Source organism: Megachile rotundata, chromosome 7, assembly GCF_050947335.1.
Source record: "Megachile rotundata isolate GNS110a chromosome 7, iyMegRotu1, whole genome shotgun sequence".
NCBI lineage: Eukaryota > Metazoa > Arthropoda > Insecta > Hymenoptera > Megachilidae > Megachile > Megachile rotundata.
This window is the reverse complement of record NC_134989.1, coordinates 17,228,681-17,254,842: the sequence shown is the minus strand read 5'-3', so window position 1 is coordinate 17,254,842 and position 26,162 is coordinate 17,228,681. Positions and strand designations below refer to the sequence as shown.

At 44.0% G+C, this 26,162-nt stretch overlaps 1 protein-coding gene across 27 annotated transcripts in view; it reads right to left on the bottom strand.

Annotated features, from left to right (window-relative positions):
• The window catches only part of LOC100878007 (protein turtle), a 136,890-nt gene extending 119,950 nt beyond the window's left edge, over nt 1-16,940 (bottom strand). For 23 of the 27 annotated variants that reach the window (XR_013038725.1, XR_013038723.1, XR_013038722.1 and 20 more), the window contains exon 1: nt 4,508-4,640. The gene's annotated coding sequence lies outside the window, so the exon portion shown is untranslated. Of the gene's footprint in view, nt 1-3,887; nt 4,418-4,507; nt 4,642-16,880 lie in introns of those variants that run through there. The other 4 variants (XM_076533496.1, XM_076533497.1, XM_076533490.1 and 1 more) reach the window with 3 other exon arrangements.
• Nucleotides 16,941-26,162: the final 9,222 nt, after the last annotated feature.

Here is a 26,162-nt window from a genome sequence, read left to right as displayed (position 1 = left end):
AAATTTCGTTGAACGATACTAGAGATAAAATTATTTTCCCGAAAAATAACTCGTTAATTTCTTTAACAAAGAATTGCTCTTTGTTTTTTCTTCCATCAACGTTCCATCAATAGAAAATATTTCAGCTGCAGTTAAAATTTCATGAACGCGAATACCGATGACCGAAAAACACTTGATCAAAGCGATCAAGGATGTTTCGCTAGGATGAAGAATTCCTCGCACGCGTAACGCGCGACTGCCTCGATCGTCCGCGCTGCTTCGATTCTCCCTATTCTGTTTTTCGATAGAACGAACCAACTCGGCGGCCGTGCCGAGTTTATTAATACTCGGGCATTTACGACTTAATTAACCCAAGCGACAAAGATTTCGGGTCGGCTCCACGCGTGCACATGTACTCGCGATTAACCATGCGTACCGCGATGTAATTAACTGAATGCAGCCCGCCCGTGCTGTTGCGTAATCAACAAGTTCGCGTGTTTTTTTCCCCTTCTTCCGACTCGACCTCTCGCCATGAATACTAATTACATTTGTCCCACTGAAACAGTCGATGACTCATTTTAATCTCGTTTCTCCCGTTCCATTTCCACCTAAGAGTGCTTGCGCACTGATCGTTGCAATTTCCAATTTCCATTTACACCTCGCGATACCTAACACCTCGCGGAAGCGTTTAATTGTAATTTCTCGCTAAATTAACTCCTGTAAAAATAGGCGCTAATAGGTTTTCGATCGATGACGCGTTAACGCTTTCGAATACGATTTCGATTCGTGGTTACCGCTCCGAGGCAAAATCTGTGTGCCAGTGCCAGAGGGATTAACCGTAAGACGTCGATTGATAATAGGAAGATTGGAAGAATCGTTAGGGGATAGCAACGAGACGCGATTGTGCAACGAAAGTCAATTCAAAACCTACATACGTAATCGAGCGAAAAATGTGTGACGAGGAAACTCGAGGGAGAAGTTGGCTAGAAGAGTAGAAGAAAAAGAAGAAGATGAAGAAGTAGAAACGAAGAGAGAAACTGTTCTTCTTCTTTCTCGTAGAAGCGACTTTAAACCGACTCCTTTCTCTCCGTTAACAGCTCCAATCTCGTCGAAATACGCGCGGCACGTATTACCAACGCCCTTTTAGAGAAAACTCGATCGGTCTGGTTAGTACATCGCTTATCCGTGGTTTGTTCTCCTCAAACCCGAAACTTCCCCCGATTCGTTCGTTGTTTTCGCCTTTAAACCGCGTAACGATACACGTTCGAGCGGGTGTAACTCCCAAGTTTTTCTTCGGAAGAACATTCGTCGGATATCGAGCTAACTCGAACAGAATGAATCTTCCGGACAAAGGAACGAGGGGCGGAAAAATGAAATTGTCACGAGCAACCGAAATCGGCTCCGAAACTGAACGTCGCGACTTACGATTTGCGGGAGGAAACAGAGATTGGGTCGTTACCGCGAGGAAGCCGGTGACGGGACGCGAAGATTAATCCGGTGAGGAGCATGCAGCGGAGAACTTGAATAATTCTGGCAGCATTCGAAAGCCAGAGCAGGGTGTTGTCGCATCGTCGAAAGGGGGCTTATGCTCGACGATCGAGCAGCCGGTCATTCGAGTTTGCCGGAGAACGAAGGCGCCACGCTCTCAGGAAAGTTCCATCTCATCAGCCATTAAACAAAGCAGCAGCAGACACAAAGGAGCGTCTGTATTGTCGAGAGGGTAGCTGGCAACGGCTCAAGAGAGAGAACCAACCCTCCTCTGTCGACTAACGTCGAGAGGTGCTTCTGATTAATCTCCGCTAGCCCCCTCGCGCTGCTCCCTTTCTTTTTCTTCCTTTCTTTTCTCTTTCTACGGTGCTACGGGGGTTCGTCCGTGCACCTTTCAAAAATGCAAAACGTTCCGAGCGGCGAGGGTGAGAGAAGCCTGCTCCTTTCAACCGTAAGACTGTCCCCTTGTGGACGGATAACCATCCTGGAACGTGTAACTCAAAGGGACGAAATCAATGCCGAACACCACCTTGTCCGTCATCCTTTCTCCGAGATTTTAACGTCGCCGCGAATTTTAAGCTGCCCTGTTATCCGAATATCTTATTGATAACGACTCTTGTATACGTGCGTCGATGTCCGTCGTGGAAATTCAGCTAATTTTTATACTTTTACGATAACGAGTGGTTCCAGCCGTCGGAGGGGAACGGTATCTTTATTTCGCGCCGCTTCCTTTCGCAGCCCACGCAACGTAGCAAAGTTTTCTAATATTGGGAAGCGACCGGAACGATACGGGGTATCTTTAATATCCGTTATTGCTTCGTTTTTTCCCCGCAATCAAGAGCCGGAGAGGCGAAACGCGATACAAACAGATATTTTAAACGATAGGAAGGCGAACTCGATCGAGAAGGTATCCGTTTACTTGTTGCAGAGAGTCAACGTAAGCAAACGAGGTAATGCGAACCCTTTCTAACGAAAATTCTAAAGAAAGATTTTGCCAACTTTGAAACAACCAGAAATATTACCGCTAATTGCCGAAGCTTCAAAACTACGCGCTTGCAAAATTTGTACAAAATTAAAAGGAGAAAACGATGAAATTCCCTTAGTCCGCGCGATTCATCCTCGGATAACGAGCGGCGTAGAAAGTAATTGGAGGAATCGGCGTTTTGTTCGTCCGAAAGATTTTATCCTAAAAAGTTTCTCCGTTGTTCGATGAGCGACTAATTAAAATTTTCTGAACCGTCGATAAACTGGGTTCGTTATATGGCGATGTTTTTTGCATCGATGGCGCTTGTTCCGAGTCACCGACGACCACTCGCGGAACAAACAACGGGAAAAGAAAAAAGGAACAGAAAAGTCCCCGTCGATTTTTACGTTCGCGACCCAAACGAAGGAGAAGAGGGAAGAAACAGAGACAGAAACAAAGAGCAAGATACGCGAAACGCGGCATCCAGTCGCGTTACCGCGGACGCACCGATTTCGCTCTGCTCCACTGATTTTCCTCCCTCGTAGTATCACGACTGAACTCGAGAAAAATTTCCTATCGTGGCGGATACGGGGAAATGACGCGGAAAATCGGAGAAGGGAATGCCCGTTCGGTTCGTTGCAGCCTTTTACTTTCTTCTTCCTTCTTTTCCGAGTTCATTTCCAATCGCGCGACCTGTTCTCTTCTCGTTAACGCTGCCAACTCGTCGCCGACGTATTTTGTCCACCAAAATATCGCTGGCTCGAAGCAAAATTTTTAGCCGTTCGACGAAAAATTCTTGTAGAGCATATCAGGGCGCTTCCCGAGGAAAAGAAGTATCGAACAAGTGATGGAAAGGTCGGACCGTGGATCTTTTCCAACTTCTTCGTCGTATTTCGGATAAACTTTTTATTTTTACCGGGCACTTTTAAACGTTCCCTAAGAATTTTTCAGTCCCAAGAAGGACTGAAAATTGGTCCTTTTTAACTTTGTAGCTGGCGATGGATATTCGAAACTTCTTGAAAGTTTTCGAGCGCTTCGAGCGTACTCGAGCTTGGAATCGCTTTGAATTTTATTGAAATCTTGAAAGTCGTGTAATTCTTGGAAAAAAGAGCACGCAACAGAATGCAAATTTTGAACTGAAAGTTTAATGTTTCACGAATTTCGAGCGTATCCAAAATTCGAGACGTTCAGGGGTTGAATAGAATTCTCCTTGTATTTATATTCGAAACGATTCGAGGCGCTCCATAATCCATCATCGCATATAACGTCGAGTTTCACCTGGCGAGTCTCACGGACCCGATAAGACAAAATAAATCGTGCTTCGATGATAATCAAATTTTCGCTTAGATTTCAAATACTAGGAAAGGACTTAGAGGCTAGACGTGGTCGAGGAAAAATCCCGAAGCGAACGAAATTGATAAGAAACCGATTCGTTCAACAGCGTTCGTTCACTTACGTAATTACGATCACCGCGGCGTTCGAATCGATGGTTGGAAGTGCACGATAGGATTTCTAACGTTTGTTACGTGAATCCAGGGAACAGCGATTTCGAGATCTGAGGATCGCACGGCAACCACCGTAACATTATTTTCAGTTCGGTCGTAGAAGTGGCGTCGGCGGAATACGACTCGGAGAAAGAAACAAATGGCACGTTCGTGGCTCAATCTATCGGTTCATTTGAATAAGTCGACCGTTGGAAACATCCTTTCTGGCTCCTACCACCTGCTTCTTCCACCCTTCTGTTGCTCATCGTCTACTTCCCTCGCGGATCCTCCGTTTGCCTCTCACCCCTTGCAACCAGTGTTTCACTTCGGTTGTCGACGCTTCAACGGTACGGACTATCTTTGCTGCCTCCCTTAAACGTCTCCTGATGGAGATCGCGATTATACTCCTTTTTTTCTCTCTCTCTCTATCGTTGCCGAGTACTTTCCGATGACAGACTGTCGAGGGTGTTCAACCCTGCTTCTTTTTTTCAAGAAAGCGAATCTATTCGAGCCCGAAACAAAGCGATAGCGTTGAACGCCGATACTTTTATCTACCGTAGTCTCTTCGATATAACAGATGACGAATACTCACATATGGAGAGTCGATCTTGATCCACCGTGAGAAGACGCCTCGCTGCAACTTTCACTCGATGATCAAACTCAACAAAAGTTGTTTTCACGATGCAGTGGGTTTAAATGTAGTTCAACACTATCTACTATCTACATATATTACCGATGTAATATTTCATAATTTATTACATGCTAAGATAACCTTTTAGGTTATCAAGCACTAAGCGGAATATTTCTGCAATCTGTCTCCTGGAAGGTCGGCAACGATTATACGAATAAACAAGATAAATGTTAAAACTGATGTTTTATAGGTTAAGTTCACTTGGTTCAACTCTTCATTTCCTAGAAGCCTATTTTTAGCGAACTATTATTATACGATGTTTAACATCTCAACGAACATGATCAAAAGCACAAGTTTAATTAAGAGACCAAACAATATTCCTAAAATTTGAAGCGAAATAAAGGAGACGAAGGTACAATGAGCGTGCGAGTGTGATCTTATCGTTTCTTATAAATTAATAATGCGAAACTTACCGATTGTCTGTTTCGTAACGCGCATACGTAACGAAGAAAATCAAATACGTTCGAGATTCGAATAGACACCTTTGTTCCCTTTGCCGGTGAATTATAATTTCGGTGCAACTTTTGGTACGACCCTTCGTGTTCCTTGAACTTGGTTTCTTCGACGGGACGGGGCGGAAATTCCGTAACGCGGCGACGCGTTACAAATTCACGAAAGATCGCAATTGTAACGGAGAAAACCGAAGAAATTTCTCCTTCCAGTTCTCCTTCCGTGAACCGAAAGTTTCATCGTCGCGGAGTGCCGTTCCTTCGCACCTGCTCTTTATTTATAACCTCGAATTCGCTTCCTAACTTCAACATCGAACGAATAACCGCCGGCTGCTTGGAATTAATACGTAAATTTCTGAGGGCATAACTCGACAGTTATTTAACCCTTTTTCGTAGGGGTCAACTCGGCGGTCCAGAAATTAGACCGTAAGTTTCAGCGAAGTGTCGAATGTCGCTTACAAAAGCCCTAAATTGGTAGTACAAGTCATGAAAGTAGAAACGGATAAAGTGCATGACCAAAAACATAAAAATTGTTCGCAGTTGCAGGCACGCCGAGTTTCCGAGCTTCGAAAGTTTCGGGCTGCGAGCGTTCCAAGTTTGAAACGTTGCAAGTTTAATGCGTTCCAAGCTTTAAGCGTTCGAAATTTAAAGCGTTCCGAGCTCGAGTCGTGCACATATGTACGCGATAACGTTTCTTTTGGCTCGGCACGTTTTCGATTCGCGGCATGTTACTTTATTACGAAAACAGTTGCCGCGGGTCTAGGTATCAAGCGATGAGGTTAGCCCGCGGTAAAACGAAACAAGGATTATTCGACGATTAATTGTAATTCGTACTTCTGTTTCGCGAAAACGCTCGAGAAGATGGCTTTTACTGCATATTCCTGCTAGTTCTACTTTATCCGTTTACTCACGGCTCGTTACTCGTTGCTTTTCCTCTCGACCGTGCAAAAGTTATTACGCGTAAAACACGGGACGAGTAGCGAATAGATTAAAAGCCCGACACCGTATTGCTTTATTTCTTAATCACGCGCCGTGTTCGAGCATTATTCGGGACGAATGCCGGGGAATTGTCCCTCAGGGAAGATTCGTTCGTTTTCGAGCATAGCGTGGTTGCAGACAGCCACGGTTCGTGGCCATTTTTTGCCACCGGAGCGGTAATTGAAGGCGCAACACCGTACTTCGGTTTCCACGGACAAAACTTTAGTTTCTTACTTAATTACCGCAACAACTATCCTCTTGCTTTTTCGCAGTTGCCCGCGGTAACCGTGATCTTCGGTGGTTACTCCCTTTGTTCGCTCGATTGTGGTCCCGAGTCGCGGAATAAAGCGTATAATATTCAACGAGGTGTTTTCATTGTACCAACTTTCCCCCGCGGGCAACGATAACGTAATTTTAAACTGTCTCTCCAGGCACTAATCTTTATTCTCTTCGATGCAAAAAGTTCGCTCACAAAAGGGGAGATCGTTAGACATTTATCGGGAGAAATCTGGTACTTAAACGGATCGATTTATGATATTATTGCTGCAGTTCCGCTTCGAGGATCGTTGAAAGTTTGTTTATGCACGAATCGCGATTTTACAACTACAAGTGCTGCTCTTCTTCGTTTCCCCGCTTCGGAAGCAAAGAAGTAATATCCAGTTTGCCTTTTTGCTACTAGAACCTCCGACTAAAAATTTGCGCACGATGCGTGAATAATAGAGGGAATATGAACGCGTCGAATAACCATAAAGCAGTTTCAAGCGTCTCCAGTGGATTTTCCCGAAGACACTCGACGGCTCTCGTTCGCCCGCTATTTCCCTGCGAAAATAAGTATCCTTTCTACGTTTTCGTGAATCCGTCGGGGATTGTAAAACGGCCGTCGAGCCGTGATAATTCTGTAGGTGTCGAGAGAGGATTCGGAACCCGAGAGGAAACGGCGCGTTGGCCGAGTGCCCGTGAAACTTGGAGCTGTTGCCGGAAGAAAACCGCCTCTCGCTATCTTCCTCGTCTCCTTTTCTTTTTTTAATAGATGTACAGGGTGTGTCGAAAAATGTATGTCCATATTACAAATCATTCAAAATGTAGCTGGTGGAAGGGACAAACGGTAGCTGAAACGATGTTCCCATTTCTCTTGAAAAAGGTATTGTTTGCATCTCGTAGTGTTCGCAAAGATCAGACATGCTTCTGGGTTTGCACGATGAAAACGATACAACGTGTAGAAAAAAGCAAAGGAACGATTTCCAATAAATACTCGTGCTCGCGACAACATCCCGAAGTGGAAAGATTTTCCGAGTGTTCAAATACGGAAAGACGACGTGTAGTTTATAGAAAGCACGGTGAAGTGTACATCGGTCTCCTCGGGGGGTGTGGAGGAAGTGTCGGATCATGAGAGGGTCGGTGGCTGGTCCGGTTACCTAGCACAGCGATACCAACAAGGGGTTGGTTTTCCCTCGGGCATCGTTATTCACAACTATCCCAGACTAGCTCTAGGTACTTGGTAGAAGGATGCGGGGAGGATACAGGTTGCTCGACCTCGAGCTGCGATGGCTCTCTTCTATTATTCACTCGTCCCTGAAGAGGTCAGATCCGCAGTGGACAGGGATGCTTTGCGACCTGTCCAAAGACGTTGTCTGGAAAATCTTTGAACCACCTTTCCTTCGATCTCTTATTCCGCTGATTTTCCGTCTCGATAAAAATTCCAAAGAGTACTTCCTCCTACCGACCTGACACTCTTGCTCGATCAACTTCGATGACCAGAATATCTTATTATTTGCAAAAGAATTTTGTCAAAAGATCGGTTCTTCGAACATAGGTAGATCTTTGACACGTATGGCTTCAATGATCTATTCTTCACAGTATCGAGTCGTATCAATTATTTCGACAACGGAACTTTTTCCTCCGATTTATTAATTTCATCCCCTTTTCGTCGCATCTTCCCACTCTTCTTCCCAGTGGCTCGTAGTTCACGTTTCTCTTGTCACTTTTTGCGCGACCATCGTCCTTCCCTTCCACGGTTTTTTTTACCCATCCCTGTCGCTTCCCCATGCTCCCCTGTCTCTTTATTCTGGCAACAAGGGTGGACCGAGGATAACGTCCTCGCGACCTTTGCCCCTCTCTTGCCGTGACCCTGCCGCGTTTCGAGTTATCGCGTGACACTCCTCCTTCTCACACCTTTTTGTTTCGCAAAACGAACAAGCGGATGTAATTTTATGTCGACGGCGCTCGTAAAAACGTGATGGTGACGGGATTATGAAAATACTGACTGGAATATTTTTTCCATCGACGCGTAACTTGCGGTCATATTAAAGGAAATCTTTGCCAACGAGCATTTTACTGGCTATATTAGTTTTTGGAAAATCACCATAATTAACTTTATATTACTAGTGCAGCAATTGAACTTATCTTGATAAGTCAACCAACGCGTTAATTCATCTTTAATCAAATGCGTCCCACTTCGAGTGGCTGTTATATGTTGAATGACGACGGAAATCGTCCTCCGTTCTCTAATTATTTAGCTGGCCACCCGGCAGCACCTATAGCAACGAACGTGTTAATCGCTTTTCACTTACAAGGAGAAACGATCGTTAGCTGTTGGCGCGGCGCGCACACCGCACCGGTAGCAATTAAATGGCGCGAATTTTGCTCGAGGTTTAAACTCTGTTTAAGGACACGTCGCGTGGATTAATTACCTAATCAGCAGCCGGGATTCCGAAGTTACGATGCTACGCTTAAACTTTCAGCTAACTTGGAAGCGTGAACGATGCGACCGCTAAATGTTGTACTCCTTTACCGAGCGACTAATTGCAGCGTACACCAGCGACGACTGGCAATAGTTTCACGAGTCGTTTATTGTTTCTCTTTCACCGATGCGGTCAACACTTACTGCGGTTACTGACTATTTCAAGGTTAAAATAGACTCAGTTACAATGGTTTTTTTCCGTGGATGTTGAACGAGCTAATTGACCAAACGCGGAAATCACGGAAAATGCTTTTCCAGTAAACGTTTTAATCTCCATCGGTCAGATCATGATTGCGGGGCAATTCAACAGGAAGCGGAGATCGAAACACGTTGAGGCTGGCAATCATTTTCGCGACGTTGGTTGTGATTCAGGATCAGCGATTTTCGCGGGAAAAAAGCAGCTCATCGAATCACGAAACAAAAAGTTTAGCAGCGAATCAAATACACGGTCGCGCGAACGCGTAAGTGGAGCAACGCAACACAAATAAACGAACGTTTATTCAGCTTCCGTAGAATCGGTTATCCGTTGGTCAAGCTTCCAGCTGGGCTTCTGCGCGTTATTAATCGACGGGACTGCTCGTAACTCATCGCTCAGCCTCGTTACCCTTCTTTCCTCCCTGGCCTTTTTCTTCTTTCTGTTCTTCGTCGCTCGTATTTTTGTAGATCACACCGGGAATGTCCGGGTTTCATTCTCGTCACGAGGTTTTTACTTTCTACGCGACGACGGTGACGATGCGATTGAAAAAACGTTTCTAAAACGACAGAGCTTCTACTGTCAACGATGAAAAACGTTCGCAAACGACGTGTAGCACGGAAATGGCTGTAAAGCCTGTCATCGCTGAATAATCCAGTCTCTTGACCTTTCAAAGATAAATATTTCGACGACTAATGGTTTCAGGGCTTTTGAAATTTTCAATGGACTGCGTCGGAGAGAAAGTGTCTCGATGGAGACCTCGAGAGCCGTTGATAAGAGGGACCAGGAGAATGTATTTTTTGCGAACTCGTGCGATATAATATCTATAAGCGTTAGGGTTTGATCAACGTTTCTCCATCCCCTCCAGGTGGAAGAGGGTAAAGTCCAATTTTAAATACCGTAGTGACCACCGCAGAGGCCGTGAATAGGCTATGCCGACTCGTGACGTTCGCGAAAGGTCAGAGGTGAAGATATAAAATAGTAGTAGAGGTCACGATGCGCCTCCTTTTAAACTTAGATTCATCGGCGCTAGCGTAGGTGGTCGACAGAAACGGGCCAAAATAAAACAGTCGATACGGACATCTTTTCAACCGTTTCAGAAGAAAGGACGAAGACGTTGAATCGCAGTGTCTTTTACTCGCATTTCGAGATAAGACTTGCTCCGTTATTCTTATGACTTTTTCGATGACCCTCGCATTTAATTTCTAAAGTAACTTTCCTCTTCGTAATAATTAAGTATTTTTAAACGATCGCATTTTCGTTCGATCATGGACTCGGTTATCTGGCTGCGATACCAAAATAGTAGAACAATGTTCTCCCTCGAGGGGTAGATTTTAATGACCCTACCACCGAATTCCATAACCTGTCTGGTATCGGATTATATCGTCTCTTTACTGCTTTCATGATCCTGTTCAAATTTTAATGTCGCGTTTCGAGTAGCGCGTCGAGCAAACGAAAGTGCCTACCACGAGCGAGAGGTGCGCGTATCGTGCAGTCTTCTCTCCTTCCTTTAGAGCTTTACGATATCGCGAAACGCCCCTGGACCCGTTTAACTGCGATGGACATCGTAAGCTTTACGGTCACTCTCCACGGTCGACGGCCCACTTTCGCGATATTACAAATCGTTCCGATTTTCCACCCGCAGCTGTAATCCCGTGACATTTTCCGAGTGACACACGGAACCACGGTGAAATCGCCAGCTCTTTACCGACCAACGAGCAATGCTAGCAGAATTGACCAAATTTTCAGTTGGTTATCAGCGTAATACTTGTACGGAACATGTACACATTTGTAGGTTAAGAAATCGAAATGTCTGGACGACGGTAGTTGAGACTACGATTATTTTTGCAGGAATTTTAACAAACTGTCATCGCTTTTCAGAACGGTACATCACTAGCGAACTTTACGTGTTTTTGTTTCGTTCCATTACGTTAGCTTCCAAGGAGCCTATCGGTACCTCTGCACGTATCGAAAATTCAATAAAATATCACCCGTCAGAAACAAGGGTATGACAAGGGGCACATGTGTCTCGTATCACGGAGAACGTGTTAAATTTGATCTTTAAGATATTGCTCCTCAAACACGACTCAAACAATCATTAAATCTTGTTAACACTTTAAAGTGATTCCAATATAGTGACCCGCTCGAAGTATAATTCACTGTGGAAAATATAAAGTTGCAAGCACCGTCGCAGTTAAAAATACGATGAGTAGTTTTTCTCGGCTATAAAGCACGGCCTCGCTGGTCCGACCGAAGGATTTGATCCATGGGAAGAAGGAAGGAAAAAGCAGGTGGAAGAAAGCCATAGAAATCGAACGACAAGAGAACAAGACCAGGGGGAACTTCTGACGAGATTTCCGGTCGCTGCGAAACCGCATCCTGAATAAAATAATACGACACCCCTGTGTGCTCGTTCCCGCGAAACGTATACGAAATATTCGTCCGACCTTTCCGCGCCCGTTGAAAAAACATAGACGGGAGGATCTAAGCTGAAACAGTACGTTACCACCGAGAGAAGCCGTGTTTCTCTGCCGGAAGCGGTCAGACGCTACGTAAATACCGCGAGTATTTGCAGACGCGCATCTGGAACTCGGTTCTACGTCCCACCTGATGGTGCACAGGTAACTTTACACCGATCGTAAAGAAGACTAAAAAACGAGGCTAAGTCTGACCATGAAGAAAGAATCTCTCGTTTGCGGCAAACCTCGAATGCACGCGGATCAGCGCCAAACGATTCTCTCGCTTTTTCCCCGCGTTTCTTCTCCCTCTTCTTTCGAAAACTTTCCATCCTAGGAAGAAAATCGTAGGGAAAGAAAGAAGCCGAGTAATTATCGTGGTCAGTTAATCGAGTCGGCTCTTTATCCAATTTTTTACTGCAAATATTGACGACGTATCGCGCACGAGAGTATCAAGGTCAATACGTAAAATTAAACGACGATTAAAAATTGAAGTAGATATCGTTTTTCGTCTTGTTCCGCAGTCTTATCGTCCCGATAGCGATTCGGTATAAGGAAAACGTTCAAAGTTCAGAAGCTGTGTGCAACGCGGTACAAGAATAGAAACCCATAATAGATTTCATTATTTACTCGAGCTATTGAATTTCCTCTTTCTTCTGTCCGGGAAACATGGCCTGCTTTTGTTTCGATCGTTTAGTCGTATTTAATGAGAAATCCCGGCTATTCTACGATCGGGGTCGAGCGTTTCATCCCTTACTAGAATACCTGCCAAAGAACCAGCTTCTACAGCCTCCCGATAAAGTTTCTACCTTATAACCCGGCTCAGTGCCGAGCAAACTTTTTCCCCCGGAGCACTGGCCAACGTAGAACCGTGTATTCGTAAAGGAATTACCTTTCGTAGAAACGAAAAGTCGATTTCCGATTGCATCGAACTCCAATAGCAACAACGTATCGTTACGTTAAACCGTCGACTACCGTGAGGCCGAGTAACATAAATTTAATGCGATCGAACGGTTAAAAGAGGAAACGCGTCTCTGTCCTAATTGACCGATTACCATCGCAATAAATCAACGATCACGGCGATAGCCGTTGAAACGAACGGAGGCAGGCGAGCAAGAGCGAAAGGGAAACGAGAGCGAGTTTGCTTCGAGACATCCGTTCACCTTCGACCGACTGTACGCGTTACTTTCTTCGCTCCGCTACTACGTGCTTCCTCTGCAACTCCGTTAAGAAGTCGCTTTCCGTTTTGTAAAAGTGAATGCATAAAAGTATGCGCGACGCGAATGCATAAAATAGCGAATAAACCCAGTCATGGAATATTCCTAGCCACTTCTTTGCCAGTTTCCACGAGATACGTACAACGTCGATTCGCTCGTTCCACTTCGCTAGCCCGCCTCGAGCCGACATATCGAGTTTCGTGCGCCTATCGACGCCTAGCGACGTCTAAGATGAGTCTACGGTGTCAACGTTCGTTCTAGAAGGATTACTCTGCCGGAGAACAGACTGCGTGCGCTGGAATCCTTTGACAATTTATCCGACATTCGACTCGCGAGACTTATTGGCACTCTAGTTTCTTCGGACGAAGGTTCCATCGAGTCGAGAACCGTACCGAGGAATTGTTCTAAGCGCAGGCTGCACTTAGCCGTCGGGCAAGTGCAATTTTCTGCCGTTTCTTTGACCGAACGATTACGATTTCTCTAACTCGAGATACACCAAGCAACGAGATTATAGCGCGGAAACAGCGCTTTGTACTTCGTTGCTCGAATGGTTATCCGGATTGCAAGAAACTTTCCGACAGTTTGCGGATCTTTTATCGTTCGACGGCTTCGATTGCTTTCGTATCAATTACCACGCCGTTAATACGCTCTAATATCGTTAATGTTACCAAGACAATTATCGGTTTCGAACATTGCAAATGCATCCGAAATTTTCACCAGCAGTGGCATTTTAAAAGGCAACTGTCTCCCGTATCGAATCCTGCATCGATAATCGGCCGATTCATCGAAACGAGGTATTTTCTACCGAAATCCTAGCTTCTCGACAACAGAGGATTCGGTTGAAGCGGCAGCGGCGCTGTAAAACGGCGAACGAGACGCTTCAAGGGCTCGGTGCACTTAGCTCGAAAAGAGCCCCATTTCGCATCCCTTTCCCGCGCGCCATACCCCCAGTCGGCACGACCGTGCACTTGTATCCCCTACGCAGAAATGCAATATGTGCACACGGCAAACGTGCCGGGAATAACGCGGAAGTTCACACATGCTAGGCAGCCACAGAAATATCCTCGCGAACACGCGCTGCTCTACGCCGAGTTTTGCTTCTGGTTCATCCACCTGTCTGCGATTTTGCGTTTCGTTTTAAACGCTCCGCTGTCTGCGTTATGCAAAGCAAATCCAACAATTCTCTCGTCTATAAATAGAAAACTTTGCAAAATTTTAGTCAGGGTACAAGTATTGTATGTCTTCCCTCGACGATATCGCGTGAGAAGCAAAGCAGAAGGAGGAGAATTAAGTTTCACTTATCGTTCTTTGTTTCTGGATGGTTTTTCACCGACGCGTCCTCTCAGCCAGCTTCAGCCGGAATATTAGCACCGGCGGAATAAACTAAACGATAAGACTTCGCCATCGCTAACGACCTAGCAGAAGAGCGTGTTGTTGCCAAGTCTGTAAGAGACGCCCTCGACGACGTCATCCGGGAGGTTGTAAAATATGAACGGACGAGAGGGAACGACGAGACAACGTTCCACTCGCTTCCGTGTTTTATATCGTGCCTTTCGTATACAGTGACAGTTTTTTTTCTCGGAGAATAAAATACGGAACGGTGTACTTAACATGCTTGTCAAATTATTTATCTGGATCCACAGTCGCGTATTCGATGCTTTATCGACTGCCGCTCGAATCGCCGATATTCCTCGAGCGTTCCCGCGAAAGTTTGACTTTATCAGTTTATCGAATAAAAAAGGAAGAAAGAAGCGCGAGAAGGTGGTAAATTTTCCAGCTCTCTGGATGAATTTGTTTGAATGATACTACGATAGATAGCGAGACTGTCGGGAATGAATTTCACGAACGTCACGGAGAGAGAATATCCTGGACGAGTTGAAAAGCGTTTACGTTATTCGTGTCAAGACGCATTTCGTTGAAGAACGATCGAAAACCTATCATACTCCTTTCGCAACGCATACGAGGCAAACACGTAGATACATGTACGCGTTTCGAAGCTTTTCACGTCGCCTCTACGGGATCAACCGATCGTTTCAGCCTTTCTTCCGTGCCATACTCGACACAATGCCGCTCTACTCTAATATATCAGCCGTATTACCGACTACCTATAAAGTGGCGAAGAAAGAATGTCGGAAGAAAAGTCGGAACGAGACCAAGGGAACGCAACGATGAACCTAAATCGTCAAAGACTTCGAAAAGACCGGTCTCGCGATATAGAAATCAGAAAAGAGGCAATATATCGGCAAAACTTCAATCGCCTCGAACATTCTCGCCTTTGCCCCGGTGAATGTTGAGCAGGCAGGAGCCAATAATATGCGGATGAATACGAGATATGGTCTAGCGGGTAAATAACGATACTTGGCTTTCGAGCGTTCGAAAAGTTGATCTCGAAATATTATTTAGAAAAGAAAAGCCTCGTACGACAGATTACGATACAGCTCGGTAAAATCGCAGACGCGAATCGTTGCGTCGCAATCACGACCATCTCTTAAAATTGTGCTGGAAAATCGTACGACGTCGAACGAAAAATTGTTCCCGAGAAAGGGAGGAGCCCGGTTGCCAGGGAAAACGTTCCATTGCAATCGGATTGTCGCAAAACGTTTGCCGCTGCTCGATGAATATTAAAATTTTACGTACACAATGCGCTGGCAGCTGTTTGGTTTTCGCGATGAAACGATAACATCGCAACGATTGCAACGAATCAACGTGCTACACGGATAATTCAGACTTTCTCTGGAAAAAAGAAAAGAACGGCGGTTCGTTCAATTCTCGTTAATGATTTTCAAAGAACGCGAAATCCAAAGATCGTTTTACCGACGAGCAGTTTTTGTTCGGAACAAGCGAAAATTGTTAGGGAAAAGAAAAAAGGAGTTCGGTAGAATTTTGAACGTCAAATTTACTCGATGCTGATACCGTACGGTGCTTCATCTACATCTAAATGGGTCCATTCTTCTTTTCATCTTGAAAACGCCTGCCCATTTACACCGAAAGAACATCCTAACGGTACAAGCTTGATTTCAATTAAGCTTCGCGAACAGCTCGCCGAGATTTTTGTTCGTCCCCTCGCGTCTCCGACGCTCGTATTCATCGCAACGAAGCCAACCCGTTCGTACGATGCAGTGAAAATATGTTTTCCTCTCGTTCTCCTTTTTTTCGCAAGATGTTCCGCAGGAAGGTTGAAGAGGTACGAGCAGAGTAAATGAATGAATGTATTTCGATCAAACGAGCGTTAAATTCGACAAAAGGAAGGGAACGAATAAAGTGGATTTTCAACGCACAATTTAAACATTTCGTTAAATCGTAAATTGGGAATTCGTTGAACGAGGCCGTGTAAATTGAAGAGCGCATTAGGCATTTCTATCCCGATTTTATGTTTCGGTATCTTGAATCGGGAGTGCAATTTCATCGACATTTTCACTCTGAATTCTAAACAAAGACAAGTTTTTCCCGCCGACAACCCACGGTACGTAGACGCGAAAGGGAGTGAATAGTTGAAAATTACCGATGAACTCGTTCGCGAGAAGAAATGCCAGCCTTCTATTTGCCCGTTTCCTTTTTCTCGTCTGTGATTCCTCCATGCGTCGCAGTAGATATCGTCAAACGATCCACTTGAAAAGCAAGCTACGCTTTTATACGAAAGCATAAAAGTAAAAATGCGACAGCGGATACAGATACGTAGACGATCATCGTAAGCTGGTGTCCGCAAAAAAGAAATAGAAAAAGAATACGTCCAATATACGATCGATTAATTTGTCCATTCAGAAATTCCATCGAGCTTATTCTTGTTTTCCTTTTATCCTCGATCGGTGAATTAAAATATCGTAAATTCGTAGTGACAGTGATTACTCGTCGCTAATAAAAGCGTGGTTAATAAAAGCGTTAACGTTCCCATTGAAAATGTAAAGGTAAGTGTTCCCGGGTTACCTACGATTCCGTTTTAAACGCGCGAAACGTAGGCAGTAAAAACGGCTGGTAAATGCGACGATCGAGTTACGGGCGATTAGATTTCGATCTCGAGCCAGGTGAAGAGTCGAGGCACGCGTTAATTACCGGTACTTTCGACGTTTCGCTGCTCTTTAAATGCAGCCTCGAAAATTAAGTGCTCCTCTCCGTGGTGGTAGAACGGCGGACGGAGAAAACGGAACACGGAAAGAAGAGGGAGGATTGAATGGGCGAAAGACGGTCGTTTCTTGCAGCCGTTTACAATTTATAATCGCATTAAATAGACGAAGAGAACTCACCGATTCCCGTAGTTTCGGCTCGTCGACGAACTACCTCTGCAAGCGATTCGAAATCTGAAAGACAAAAACGAACAAATATAGTTCGATCGAGATTAATTCTCCGATAAATCGCGGAACAATTAAATTCGTAATTGCTCCAATTACGTCTTTCGGCGCTGTTCAATCACCGATAATTCTCGATTTGCGAACGAAATTTCTTCCTCGGGATTTTTTGTCACGTTCTTTTAACAGAAATGTATGTTTCCTTAAAGTCAAGCGAGTGTACAGCGAGTAAAATTTGGTAAAAAGCTGGCGCAGATAGGAGTACGTGTAGAACTCGTATTGCAATTACGCGATTGAATCCTGAATTCATTAAAAGGGAGCGGCTTGTACGAATCAACGTTTATTAGCGTTGCGCGAAAGAAGCCTTTAATTTCGTTGGCCGCGATCAAAAGATTGTCCAAGACTGCAATAATGGTAGCGACTCGACGTTCTTCGAGTTTCTCCTCGAGTATCCGACTGATTAAAACTCCACTCTTAGCTACTTGGAGTTTGCCGTACGAAGCTGCGTTGCGATTCTCGAGAAACGCTTGCCCTTTTGCAGCGCGAAAATACGCTGTGCATGGGAATAATTTTCATAATTAGAAAAGGGACGAAAGGCGAGAGACGGAGAAAGAAAGAAAAAGCGAGGAAAACGAACGGAGGTGATTTGATCGTTTTAATTCGCGGTTAAATAAACGATTAATCAGCTAGCGTAATAGAACAGGGAAGCACGTCGAGTCGTTAATTGATTTTTCTTCCTACAAAGCTGCCGGGAAAAGCTTTTCAACGGCCACGAGTCGGAAAACGAGCGAACTGCTGGCGGAAATCCTCGTGCAAAACAGTCGGCGGTGCATCCGGCAGCGGGAGAATCCGAAAAATCCCCTCTCGACGGAAATCTTTCCACGCTGGAATATTTAGCGGACGAACGAGCCGACGGGGGCCTGCGATGGAAATCACGGAGAAAATCGTCTCTTCCGCTGCTGAACATTTCAGTTGGCCGAAAAACGTGTTATTAACGCATAAAGAGCCAACTTTTATGCCAGTGTCAGGAAAAAGAGGAAAAAAGAAGCGTCGCTAATACGAGGGAATACGTATATCGAATGCAACCCAGGGACATTCTTGTTTGTTGAATCGCCAGAGGCCACGATCCCCTGCCACTCTTATAAGCTTTTTTAAATACCCTTTATGACTAAACATTTTAATTCGTACGAGCGTGAAAAAACTATCTTCGTTAAATGCACACCGCTTTAATCGCGTCCGATCTCTTTTGAACGTTTCTCTGGCCGGAAACTGTATTCGTTTGCCGGTTATTGCGCGCTGGTCGAAAGTAACTAGGGAATAATCTGTGGGAAAAAAAAAAGGAAGAATGTTCTCTGTGACTTCGCGAGAAATTGCATAATATGCAAATCCTTTGTAGCGTATTAAATCGCAAGGTCCATTTCCCGCTTGAAATACGAGAGACTAAAAATAAAATATCGACAAGTGGACAACGTTAATGTTAATTTTATACAATTATAATGTTCAATAATTTATAAAAGAACCGCTCAAAATAGCGAGGTAAAGTTTCACACGGGTTGAAACGAGTTATCCATTCAAAATGGTTCCGGAATTCGATAAAACAACATCTATATCTGCGTAAACGTTGCTCTTTTATGTGATTCTGGCAAGATACGGGTCGAAATAACTCATTTCACTGGTTCATTACGGATGTTAATACCGATCGCGTCGACGGTCCCATCATAAATTAAAAGTTCGTCAGGCGACTGTCCACCGAAACGGATGAACCTCGGAACGCGATGTGAACCGACGGAATCACCGATCGGAATTTTTTTTCTCGGCCAATCTCCCTCAATTTTCAGGCAACCGAGAATCGATAGACTGTCAACACGAGGTATCGTTACCGTGAGCACACTCGCGATGTTCTACACAAGTGCATCATTAACCCACACGAGTGTATCCTGTTGCAGTAGCGAATAACACGTTTCTTATTAAATTCACAACTAAATTTGCAATTTTCGCGCGTTACATTCCTGCACTTCATTTCTGTCTGATTAATGTAATCTTGTTTTTAAACGGAACGAAGACCGACGAATTAACTCGTCGATGAAATAATTAATGAAATTAATTAAAAGCTAGAGTGTTCTAGGAGGAAAAGAGAAAACGTCAGACATGCAAAGAGTTTTTATGGAATCTGAAGCAGACGGAAATCTGAAATTACGAGCCACCGAGAACCTCTACGGCGCATCGAGAAATACTACGGCATATAAGTTCCAGGTGTTCACGTACTGTGACGTTCACACACAGGATACTTGCATATCTCACGAGAGCATACGGGGATCCCATTAAGAGGTGGCACTAGCTAGTTTTCCTGTCGTTTCTTCGCGATACCACCGTCTGGTAAATGTATTACCCTCCCTTTAATTACACGCGTTACTTACGCTCGTTAATTAGACTCCGCCCGACGAATTAGAAAACAGGGGAAAGGGATGTTGCATGCAAGTCATCGCGAGCGGCTAGTGCCGGTACCATGCGATATTTTTGCGACACGATGCTTTCGTGATTTCTCTCAAATATATTACATACATTTAAAGAAAACAAATTTCGAAAGTAATTCAAAAATCCTTCGACTTCGTATTGAACACGTCATAAAATTACCATTTCGAAATTTACCATTCCACATGGAATTTGCAGCGCATTCTTTTTGAGACAACCTGTACATCCGTAAATTTGAGGGTTCGCTCCCCGTTCCGTAATTTCCTTATTTAAATGTGAGTCTGTTACCGCAGAAGCGTCTCGTTAGATTTCTCTTACAGTTTTCCGAGGCTCAATCTCGAATAAATGCATACAGATTTTTATGCGTCAAGATGGTGCCTTGTTGACTTCCATGCTTCACTAGCTATATTTTCTACGTACACCGGTGGCCAATTCAAGTGCGCGTTTCTGAGCTTCCCGCGAACAGAAGAAAAAAGTGTGCAAGATCGTCGATAGAGAATCAGGAGGTTTCCGCTGGCTTTTTTTATTTCGCCCGTATTAGGATCGCAAAGCTGGAACATCCAAAGGGAAAAAACCGAGGACGAGTATCTTTCCTATTTACATTCTCTTCGTTGGAATCTCGATTACACGGATGCTCTGTTGTCGGTTGCATCTTTCAGTTTGAGGTGCACCACTTTGGCGTATAGTTGACGAACTTGTTAAGCTGCTTTGCAGGAACGGAGACGAGAGGTCACGTTTTAAAACGTTTACGCAACGATGTCACCGATTATTTACGAAAGACAAAACTCGACAAAATAATTTTACTCTGAACGGGAACAAATTGTATTCGATAATGTATCGAGATTCGCAGATTTGATATAATTAGCCAGAGATACTTTGAGTTAGATGCTACGAAATTAAAGGAAAAAAGATAAATTTGATTTTACGGATGAGTGACGATAAATTTGGGATAAAATAGTAAGAAGCTTATCGTGAAAATAGCTGATAGAGAAACGCTAGGATTTGAGCGTGCATTATAAGCCCGGTAAAGGAAAAAAAGTTTACCACCCATTGCTAGGAAATATAGCACCCCATGGTACCGAAGAGAAGCTCCTACGGTGAACTGTATGGCGGTCTCCCAGGTCCATATAACTACTTGTTATATCATGCAAGCAACCGTGATAAAATACGGGTAGTATCGTTAAAAATTTCTCTTGTATATCCGCTGGAGGATACGCTCGCTTCTTTTATCTGAAGAACAGCGTTAGATGTTGTCTTCTATGGAACAATTTATTAACGGCGATATGCGAGTGATAAATTTCTTCAAATTCTGTACCATACTCCTTTTGCAAACTTTATATATAAACGCGGTTTTTACGAGTAAGAGTATTCGATTATTACTTTGTATCTAGTATTCGTCGAATGACCGATTGATCGCGCTACGATCAAATTATTGTGGGAGAATGATGCATTTCGTATTTATGCATGGATTTTCCATTTGTCTGAAATCGCACAAAATGCATCGGGTAAAAGATCTTTGAAGAACGCAGGGAATATGAAAACCCATCCGTCTAAATTTTACAGATAACCAGAACGAAAGTCTTTGCAATAATAACACGTACAAAGCACCTAATGGATGGATGGCGAAACGTTGTGCAGCAGAACGATGGCGTACCGTGATACATCACTGATCAGCGGCGTCTTACGTTCAAGTAAGAATATTTAAACTCGTAAATCATTGGATAACGTCGACGTCGTTCGCGGTGCGCCGCGAAGAAACATGAATCGACGTTTTATATCGCGCGTAACTCCGAAAGCGAAACAGTCGAGTTGTACCTGCGAATCAAAGGAACTGGTTGGCTTTGATTCACGAGCAGGAATCACGCGTGTAGCTCGAATCGCGACAATTTACCCGCTTTCTCTCTCCGTGAACTTGAAATCGAATTACACGCGCTCACGCACACCAGCAATTCGCTCTTACGCAATTCCAAACGCACGAATGGGAATAGCGACAGCGGAACCAAGACCGTGAAATCTACGAGAACTCGTACACAACTACCTTGCAATCTCATTGTCTTCGTCACGCGTTAGATCGTTCGTAAAATGTCTCCCACGATATTTTACAACGACGTTGATCCCTATCGATATCTTTATTCCTTTTCTGACCCGCGTTTCGTAATTAACCCTAACTATACCGAAAATATCGTAACAGGTTTTACGAATTTCGTAAAAAATATGGGAATGGCCGAAGTAGGTAGTAAAAAATACTGTGCGTGGAACAAGAGCATATTTGGAAGAGATAAAATTGAGGATAATTGTGTTCGAATTCGAAAGTATCTTTCGGTACGGCACTTTAATAAAAAATTAAATTTTATGCTTTCGAGCTGGTTAAATTTATCTATCAACGCGAAATACCGCAGAATTCACGATAAAATTCATTCGCTTCCAATAATGTATAATTCACAGCTCTGGAAATTACGATACCTCATGAATATACGAGATAGTTCATTTTCCTCGCTGATATACGAGCACTTCTGTACCATCGGTTTCAAAAATATATTCCCACGGAGTATATTTTAATTTAATTATCGCTACCGCGATTAATAGTTACACTTCGGAACCGCGCGTTTACATTTCAACAAATTATAGATACAAATTTTTGACGTAATTCATTAGGAATTTTAATGAATGTATTCGAGAGCGAACGATATTTAACATTTTTTCAAAACCTACCCATCTACGCTTTTATTGTATCTATTATCGAAGGAAGGAATTAAAATTGGTTAGAATCGTATCGATCCGAGTGCGCTGGTAAACATAGCGGGAATATACATAGTATCCTTTACCTTAGCACCGAGATAATTGAGGTCTCTTGCACAAGAACGACCATGATATATTTTTTTCCTTTTACAGAAGGTTTTACCCGTTCTTTCGAAGTGAAATGCCTCGTCGTTGAACCAACGTGTCAGTTATGTAATTGCGCGAGCCACACGCGCCAGTGGTCTCGCTAATTATGAGAGCGGCTGAATGAAGCGAAGAAAAAGACCGGGAGTAGAAAACAGAAAGAGACCAGGGTTGAAAGATTCGCCGGGATATACCGTTCGTATATCTACCGTGGACAATGCGCGCCACGCAATTCCCACCGGCATCATGGCATCCTGAATTCTCACAGCCAGAAAGTGCGTTCACTCCGCACGCGGCGGTCGTCGACCGCTTTCTTTCCATGTGGCGAATATTACCTGAATTATCGTCGACCTATTTACTTTTTACTCTACAACCCTGTATGTTCGTGACAGAATTTATTCGATAAATTAAGTATCATCACCAGCGATCCTTCGAGCGATGAAATTTAATTACTAAGTTTTTAATAACGAATTTCGTCGTAACGGGTAATCAGTAATACAGATTTATGATAGTATACGTGCGATCGCGCTTGGTTTCCGATAGACACAAGCGATAGCAACGTCGTGTTCCACGATGCATTAACTGCAGCTGCTGTAACGCGTCTGCACAGGACGGACTAGGTCTGCGCCATTACATTATGCACATGTGGGTCACATAAATACATCGATCTCATTGGTAGCCGATAACAATTGGACCGATCCATCCGATCGACGTCAGTGGCAACGTTACCATAGAATTTAGATATCGCGCTCTCTTGGAAGATGTTCAATCCATTGATATTCCACGATAAACAGCTTCGTTACGTACAAGAACGCTCTTTCATCCTTCTTCGTATTATTAATAGACGTCTCGATATACCACGACAAAATAAAACAGGCTGGATAAAATTATAAAGCGATAACACGTTCGCGGTTCTCGAGATAAAAGCGAGACTTAGTATTTTTTTCGAAAGTTCGATTCTATGGCAAATCCTTGACAATGAGGTGTCCGTCACGTCGGTGACTGCTCATTAGCCAATCGAGACGACTGGAACGAAGATAAAATGAAACCGACGAAACCGACTCACGTCGAATTACCTCATTAAAGGGGTATAATTGATAAAAGAATAGAGGCATCAGTGTCTAGTTTAATTAAGAAGCTATCCACTCACGCCGCGAATATTCGCTTTGATGCTTCAACGTTCGCGAGCGACGCGAATCTCTAAGTCAAAAGAGGGTAAAGGAAAAATATGAGGTAGAGCGGCAGCAACGCGTTTTAAGCTTCCTTCTCTTCCGAGAATTATAATCTCGAAGCGTTCGCATTGCATCTTCCTCTTTATAGAAGAGACACTAAATTAACTTACCAACTTGAATTGCTGAAAAAAAAGAATCACGGAAGAAAAGAGGAGAAAAAGCAGCCAGACACGCGCGATTATTCGCAACTTTAACAACTAGGATAGGAAGAGAGATTCGAAAAACAAGAATATCCCAAGGTATCTAGCAAAATGAACGCGGCCAAAGTTACTAACTAAACAAGTTTCTTGCTAACAAACCCAATGGCTCGAAACAATGTCGCTGACAGTCGAGGCTTACGAGGGAATCATTGGAGAAGCTGCGTTAATATTGTTCAGAAGTTCGTGCTACGTGATACAACAACTATGAATGTACGAGGAATTGGGTAGAGAGAAAACGGTTATCCGATAAAATCGAAACTTCGCTTTTCTCCGCGTTGGATTGTTCATACATGGAAAATAGTTTCGGCATTAGGGGTATTAAGCGTCTCGAAGTTAAACTTTTCTAATGCAAAGATAAACACTGCACGCAAGTCGGAAGAAAGCTGCGAAGGAAAATCGCGCGATCGAAAGTCGAAGATGAAATTTTACGACTAAACGTCGAATTAAACGGAATAAAAAGTAATCGGGGAAAATGGGACAGCCGAGTTATCTGGCAATTTGTCGACTTTCGATAACAGCTGCAATAACGTCGTAAAAGTCGACTCGTTCCTTTAGCTAAAAGGATAAAAGAAAAGCTACGACTGTTTGTGCCTTATCTCGAGGCAAGGTAAGAGAAGAGAGACGTTGGCAACGGTCGAAGAAAGGTTGGTAAGGCAAGGAAGGTAGCGAACACTCGACAACTTGTGGATCGTTTCATTATCTTGGAGTGGTACTCGCGCGCAACTTCGAAAGTTTGCCGCACGGATTCGGGGGGCCATATCCGGCAGAGCAGAATAATCATATTACCCAGCCCGCGGAGCCTTTGGCAGCCACCCTCTTGACACGGTCCTGGCTGAGGTACCGCGAATTTCTCCACGCGAAATTCCTATTCGCCACCTCGGATATCATCGGTGTAAATAGCTGCTTGCTTAAGAGGACTATACCATCCTCTCTTGTTCTCTGCTTTGAATACGGACCGCCTGTATTATGCTGCTGCCATTTCCCATTGCACATCTTATCCTAACATCTTATTGTTCATGTTCAATCTTCTCAAACAATCTCCTTACGATTGTAGATAATCTTGACCGATGACACCTACTCGAATTTAATAGCTTTTGTTTCCGGATTAGAAAGTTCGATAACATTCCGTAACGCGAAATCGCTCGAATATGACGTATCAGTTCCAACTTGACGAGATTAACTACAGAAACGTTCGATTTACGAAGCTGAAATGCAATTAAAGTAATTATTGTTCGTCGCGGTACGCGTGCAAGAATCAGCGTGAAACGATAATAGAACACCTTCTCGCCAATCAAATTAATCGAATCGAGTGTGTTTGACCGAGCCAAATGCGAGCGTTCTTGCATTCCGCGCAGGGAGGAAGGTAAATTTATTGTGCACTCCAAGAGTCCGTCTATGATGTAATATAGTAATGGATGCAGCAATGTTGACTTTGGAAGTATTTAGGTCTCCCTAGGAAGAATCGAGAGCCTTAGGTGGTACGGTCAATATTTGCATCTTCTATGATAAAATCATTTTCAATCGAATACCATATATCAAGAAGTAAACGACGCGACACGGCGTTTCAATCTCGGAATAAGATCCGCGAGCGTCGAAATTATTTGCACAAACGGGCATTGGAACTCTTTTCGAGCAACCGCGAAAACCGCACGCTCTCGCTCTTCATTTACAGTTACCATCGAATTGCATTTTCTCTGGTAACGTTCCATTCGTCTCGAAGGTAAGCTTCTCTCGGAGCGAAAGAAAAGCTGGGAAGAAAATGCCGATTGTCGAACCTGAGATTGTTCCCGGCAAAAGGAAACGCGAGGTATAACGAAGAAAGTAAATGGAAAAAGAGCAAAGGAGCGAACACGCGGTAGAGGGAGAGGCGCGGTTACACGTAATTAAATTTGCAACTGTTAATCGAATTCCAAAGAATCGATATCCAGCGAGCAGTCGGAGAGACGCGGCAAAAGAAAGCAGCAAAGAAGTAGGGGTGATTTCAGTGGAAGGGTTCGAGAAAACGAACGGTGCGTCGATCAATAAAATCGGACAAACAAACCGACCGACCCCAACGGCCAGAGGAAACGACGCTTGAAACTTCTAATTGGAAATGACCGTGACAATGACCAAGAGTTGCAAACTAAACGATTCGCAGGGGTTGAGGACGAGAAAAAGAGGTAACCCTTGACTCTTCAATCCTGTAATGGCGCTCTTCCTGTGTACCTTCTATTGGTTCAATCGGTCAACTGTCCAAATCGTTGATAAAAGTCGCACGATCGCCAACACGCAATCTGCCCCTTCTTTTTTTCTCTTCCTTTTTTACCACTCACGACCTTTAGCCTGGTCCTTTTGAAATCTGTCTGGTCAGACAGAAAAGCCGGAAATTCGAATGATTACGCGGCGTGGGGAACAAACGGGACAGCCGAAATAAAGACCGTGTTCGGATCAACGTCGACGCGACCTTCCCTCTT